The sequence below is a fragment of the Parasteatoda tepidariorum genome, chromosome 9, assembly GCF_043381705.1.
Source record: "Parasteatoda tepidariorum isolate YZ-2023 chromosome 9, CAS_Ptep_4.0, whole genome shotgun sequence".
NCBI lineage: Eukaryota > Metazoa > Arthropoda > Arachnida > Araneae > Theridiidae > Parasteatoda > Parasteatoda tepidariorum.
In genome coordinates, this window is record NC_092212.1 from 66,010,448 (window position 1) to 66,017,273 (window position 6,826).

General features: G+C 30.8%; 2 non-coding genes across 2 annotated transcripts; both read right to left on the bottom strand.

Annotated features, from left to right (window-relative positions):
• Positions 1-5,524: 5,524 nt before the first annotated feature.
• On the bottom strand, positions 5,525-5,686 carry LOC122272210 (U1 spliceosomal RNA). The gene has a single exon (XR_006226854.1). It is a non-coding gene; the product is annotated as a U1 spliceosomal RNA (small nuclear RNA).
• A 631-nt stretch (positions 5,687-6,317) lies between these two features.
• On the bottom strand, positions 6,318-6,458 carry LOC122272211 (U4 spliceosomal RNA). The gene has a single exon (XR_006226855.1). It is a non-coding gene; the product is annotated as a U4 spliceosomal RNA (small nuclear RNA).
• Positions 6,459-6,826: the final 368 nt, after the last annotated feature.

The following is a 6,826-nucleotide window of genomic DNA, read 5'->3' on the forward strand; positions in this document are numbered from 1 at the left end:
CCACAATTTGTGGATGTGGCGAGCGTCAAAGAAACTGATAACAAGGAAAGTTGTGTCCCAAAACACTTGAGCAATGTTATTCATAATACAACATTCGCCAGAAATGCGATAGTTCCAGCAAATGTATTTTATAAGAGATTTGCAATGACGTCAAAATTAACGTGAAAGTTTTGTTTCTAAAATATAATAAATTTATATTTTAAATTAAAGTGGTAGATAATTTTTTTTTTTAAAAAGAGAATTGTGCCTTTGAAAATTCAATTTTTTTCCGCATTTTTCAGAGCCTTAGTTTGACAAAGGGAAAGAATCTCAACTACGGGAGCATCTCCTTCACCATTTTTGAATGACTAGATAGAAAAGAATATTAATGCTTCCTACATGGAGTAAAGATAATATATTTTAGCCTGTTTCAAAGGAGGTGCACTAGAAGTCTTAATTGCAGATTAAAAAAGAAAATACTTTGCACAATTTTTATTGAACCCCTCAAGAAATCGTTAAACACAATTTAAATAGCACTTTTACTAAAAAAAGTCTTTATTGGCAAACCTATGTATCGCGTCCCTTATACTAAATCTGGTGTTTTGTATGGATTTGCCTTCTATGAAAAGTAACGCCTACTCAAAATTTTCTCTGAGATATGAGGTGATAACAATTTACTCCCGACGGTGTTCCTGCCTTCATGGAGCGGCGAGGCTTGTGCGCACCATTGACCTGGAGGGCTATGCCGGCGGTAGCTTGCTACTGGTAGGGTCTCCCTAGCCGGACAGGCCGAAGGGTAGGTGCCAGACTAAAAAGAACACCAACAAGAGCCAAGACAGACTTCTACCTTTATGGTGCTCAACCCAACAGAAGCTGCTTTCTACCTCTTCCATGATGGCCTCAGCTGAACATATCCTCTTTCCAAGGAGGACTTATATGCTTCTATACTTCTTGTAATCGACTTTTTGAAGGTCAACAACCTACTGGATTTTGTCTGACTTCGTCAGACAATTAGAGGACAGGAAACAACAACAACAATTTACTTTCAGAAAACAGTGCAGGAGTGAATAAATATTCATTTTTCGGTATATTTCCGCATGGCAGTGTTTCCCAAAGTGTGGTGCGCGAACCCCCAGGGGAACGGGAACAGTTTAGCAAGGGTACGCGTTTTTATGCGATAATAAACGAAAATTTCCAATTTTTTTATTTAAAAACAAAGCTAATCATGAAAATTTACGATTACGTATTTTTCTATTGGCTATTTTTTGCAGAGTAAACAGTTAATAATTAGTGGTGTCAACAGCCAGTTGTGATTTTTAACTTTTGTAAAAATTGTTGATAGAAAAAAATAAATTCATTTTTTTTATTAGTGGTACACAGCGTTACGAAAAAATGTAGAAAGGTACACAAAAGTCATAAGTTTGGAAAACACTGCCGTATGGTAATGTATTGTGTGAGCTATAGCCGCAAAATCACCAAATGAATTTTAAACTTGCAAATATTTAAAAAAAAAAAGAAAAGAAAACATGTACCTAGTGATTTGACCGGGGATGGCCTAAACGTTTCGAAATAATTCCTTTCTGTGCTGTTTTTTATATTTATTATTTATTTATTTAATATTATTATTACTTTTATTTTTTTTTGCGGGACGCTACTCGGAAGTTGCCAAGACTGGGCGATTATTCTACCACTATGATTTTTTTTCTTTCGGTTTTACTTTTTAGTAGAATTTTGATACCCTAGCAGATTTTTCAGTACCTATCAGACTGCGTTTTAATAATAAAAATATACCAATTATGTAATTTCAATCCTATGAAATAGATAATTTTATTTATTGATTTGAAATAAAAATCTATACTTTAAATTTTCATCTCAAGTAACAACTATTTCAGAATTTAAAAGAAGAAAAAAAACTATTTTAAGTGCTCCATTTTGCTTGGCATTCCATGGCTTTTCTCAACAAATAAATAATTGACTTTCATCTGAATATTTTTCAAAACTTCCATACACTCATATTAAATTATTTTTAAGTCATGGCCGTTAAATTTAAGCTTTATTAAATCAAAATTTAAATATTGAAACATAATACTTTGTTACCACTTAGTATACAAAACGAAAATCTGACGAGAAATTCGACTTTCGATGAAGGTTTTCTGTAGAATTTAATTTAACAAGAAATGATCCACTGAAACAACAAATTTTTTTTCCTCTTGTTTTCTTTTTTTTTTATATATACATATTTTTTCTTTTTTAAACTTGTCATTGTTTTGCAATAAGTTCTACAATTCCTTCGTTGCATTATTCCTTCGTTGCAAAGACAGTTTAGCACTTGAGCCATATAGTTAAATTAACTTTAACTTGCAAAAATATAAAACCTTTTCTTAAGCAGCAATATTTTTAAGGCATCTAAAAACTAAGAAAGCTGAAAGAAGCATTTTAAATTTCTGTAAGATTATTCACAGTTTAAAGTATACATTCGTGATCACCCTATTTAAATTTAAAAACATTTAATAATTAAGAAATTTTATTTTAATTTATTAATTTACTAAAATTTTTTTAAAAACTAAAGTGGATTCATATGGACGAAAATACAGTAAATTTAAACTTAAATCGGCGTTTTTCATAGAAATTCATATTTCCACGTATTTCTAATTTCACAAGGAAGAGAAACATTAATTCAATGCTTCAATATGGCGTTGCAGGTCAATAAGATTCATTATTAGTTTTATAAATTTATTTTTCAATAAACCGTTAAAATAACGTTATAGATAATATTTTTAACAGCTGTCGCACTACGCAGTGTCGTATTATTTAGTTCAGATTAGATTCAACTATTTTGTTCCGTTTACATGATATTTTCCTGTTATTAAATATTTTCTGTTATCGAAGCGTGATTGTAATAATTTGATGAATGCAATGCAACGTATGCAAACGTTAACTAACGTTAATTTAACGTTTTAAAAATGGATATTACGTGTTGGTCAACTATGGGTGGTAGCATGTATAGTACCAGATGGGGTAAATAAAAAAATAAAAGACAGAGGGTGAAAAGAAATACGATCTTCCAATACTGAAAAGAGAGGACCATTAGTCTTCTTGTATCATCAGAAGTGCTAATTCCACAATAATAAGTGCTAATTTCACAAAATTACTAGTACTAATTTAAATAAGTGCTAAATTTAGCTAGTGCTAATTATGCTACTGCTAATTATTAAAAATCCGCTGTGACAAGTAGTATCGTCAGAAGTGCTAATTTCCAAAAACAACTAATGTTAATTATTTTATTATGCTAGCACTAATTATTATGTTAGTGTTAATTATTATGTTAGTGTTAATTATTATGTTAGTGCTAGATATTAAATGTCCACCGGAAGTGTGTTGGTCACATATGGGAGGTGGCATGTAAAGTACCAGATGGGGAAAGGAAGAAATAGAAGACAGAGGGTGAAAAGAAATACGATCCTCCACTACTGTAAAGAGAGGGCCATTACACTTCTTATATAGTCAGAAGGGGTAATTTCTAAAAAATTGCTAGTGCTAATTACAGTGCTAATTATTAAAAATTCGGCATGACAAGTATTGTCAGAAGTGCTAATTTCTAAAAACAGCTAATGCTAATTATTATGCTAGTACTATATATTTTGCTAGTGTTAAATGAAGAACTAATTATAAAATAAGTGCTAAATAGCTAGAGCAAATTATTAATCTAGCGTTAATTATTAAATATCTGCTGTGATAAGTTATGGTCGTCTATAACAGGTAGCATGTATAGTACCCGGGAAAAAAAGGAGAGGTAGAAAACTGACGGTGAAAAGAAATACTGCCCTCCAATACAAAAAAGACAGGTTTATTAGAATTCTTGTATCGTGAAATGTGTTAATTTATGTCCTTTAACTAAACATTGCTTAGCTACACTTCACCTATAATAGAGGTCTTCCACCTCGGTTCCACGGAGACCCAGGGAACCCTACACTTTGACGGGGTTCCGCAAGTACTTATTGTAATTATTGTGCTTAAGTAATTATTTGCTTAATCAAAGGGCTACGATTTTAGTAACACTAAAAATTTTTTTAAATAAAAGATCGAATTCTTAAAAGCAGTTTTCGTGTAAATACGAGCCATTATTCCATACGTAAAAATACCTAGCAATAAAAACAATCACAGTCAAGTTATTATTTTTTTTCTTTTTCGTTTTAATAATTTGTAATAATTTTAAATATTGTTACTTTTGTTTGTTATTCACAGAATATAAATTAGAAAACAGCTATCTTGTCTTTCATTATCTTACTGAAATGTTTATTTTGAGATAAACTAAAGTTGAGGATTTGCTTAATGGATTGGATACTATGTTTTTTCTCTTCTCAAGGGGCACCTGCAAGAAAACGAATAACTCATACGGTACGGTACCCCCAGTGTAAAAGGATTAACACACTTGACTCACAAAAAAATATATACAGTAAATTTTACAATGTACCACTACATTTTATATACTAATCTATTTAATATTTGATATTTCTGGTCGCAACTTTATGATCATACTTCATAGTAGAGATGGGCAAAACTGCTACTTTTCAGTCACTGTTACTACTGCTACTGGGATCCAAAAGTAACAGTGACAAATAGCAGTGACTGTTATTATTTCGATATATAATTAATCGATAACTTATATCGATTAATTGTTTTCGTTTATCAAAACTTTATAAAAATTAATCGATTAAATATTTTAATTAATAATCGATATGATTAGTTTTTAGTTAATTTAATCGATATAATATTTTTTTTGCAAAATTAATCAATATAATTAGTTTTTAGTAAAATTAATCTATATCATCAGTTTTTAATGTAGTTAATTAAAATAATTCATCCTTTTACTGAGGAGTCTTTTTTTTATGGAAAGTGATGATTTTTAATAAACAATGTATATCGTAGTACGCAAAATAGTAGTATGATTTTTACTAACCAATATAATACGAGAGATATGTGGAATATACAAAAATTTTTTTTGTTTTTTTTTTTTGCATTGATATTCCCTATGTAAGATCTTAAAAATAGAAATTTTCTCGGTTTTTGTCTTTCGCTTAAGAACAACGCTCACGTTTCAGATTTATTTAAAAGTGCTCTTTAACATGCTTTAGAGAGAAATATCGACATTGTGAATGATGCTGTTGATAATGCTTTATTGAGTAACGCCTACAATCATATTAAAATGAGAGTTATTTTATACAGCTTTCCAAATTTTTAATTAATGTCCTGTATTCCCTAAATCAATTCTTCAAATGAATCAATTTTTATTAAGTATTTCCTTTCAATTTTAAAAAAAAAAACTAATTGTCTTTCCTTACGAAAGCGCAAATGGGATGTATCTAACACATTGAATGAAAAACACACGGCTAAGAGTATATTATGAAGCATTGGAATAGAAAGTAAGGGAAACAGATCGGTAGTTGTCTTCATTAACAAGGTGATATTGACTCAAATTTTCTCTCGCCTCTGCACATACTTCTAACTCCGATGTTATGTTAAGTTCTATCTTTTTTGTCTCGAAATAGGGACAGCGCGAACGCAGTCCCAACTACCAGAAATTTTGCACCCCAAGCAACCACAATTTGTGGATGTGGCGAGCGTCAACCTGTCGCAGTGCAATGAAAGGTCTCTGCTCGGGAAAGCCTCCTCGGTGATCAAGGCTACTCCAGTACCAGGTAAGTATGCCAAAAGTGTGAGTGTTGAATTACTAAACTATTAAAGTATTTTTATTTTTGTGGTATTTATATTTTGAACAGAAATAAAAACAAATTGTAACATCAATAGAAGCATATGAATTGCAAGTAGTCTGAGAGCCACACATAACTTATAAAAAAATATTATAATGATGTAAGGAATTTCATGTAATGAAATTAACATTTTGCTTTTGCGTAACGTTTATTACTATCTTTAATAGTTTTGTCTTTGGAATTTTTCCTAAAGTATTTAAAAACCTGAAAAAATATTTCATTTCCGAGATGTGTGCGCAATGTCGTCGTGCATTAAAGCTGCTCTTATTCACATTTTTAGAGAAATTAATATAATGGGTTGGCACTTCCACATATTTTTTGAGATTAAAAAGGTAAGAATTTTTGTGAGTTTCGAGAAGAAAAACTTAATAAAATATTGTCCTTTAATTGGTGTAAAGGCAATCGTAACGGTAGCAACACCATCATTTAGTGAGTGTAAGTGGTACGGAAAGTATATTTGAATACTCTCCGAGATGGATACTCCATTCCCTGTTAAAACGTCGGTGGAGAACATAGGCTTTAGTTTTGGAGATTTAATTTTCATGTACCTTCTCTTGTGAATAAAAAGCTCCGAAGAGGCTCCCAAAAATTGCCTATGCCGTCGGTTTTTCACGACGACATGGCGGGGTATTGGGAAAAGTTTTCAACTAGCAATAGTCACGCCTCGGTAGAACCTCATTGGCTACGACACTGCCTCTGCGCAAAGCTAAAGACGAGAAGGAAAACGAATTATATGTTAAAAGAATTTATTTTTTTAGCATGGTAGTTTAAAATATGATAAAAAANTGACGGAATAAAACGTGAGCACACATAAGCATTTGTTTTCATCAATTTCGAATACTCTCAAAAGTTATGAAAGGAATTTAATATTTGTGGAAGTCATTAAAATTTATTTGTCGTTTTCCATTTAAATCTGTGAAATATTTTAAAATTTTTCTCTGTTCCAGAGAGATTATTTATTTACAATTTAGACAAATTTAGGGTGGAGCTACAATATACTTTTTTTATTTTAATATACTTTTTTATCGTAAAGTGCTGAAATTTTCGTGCATATATATATTTTTTAGAAAACAATT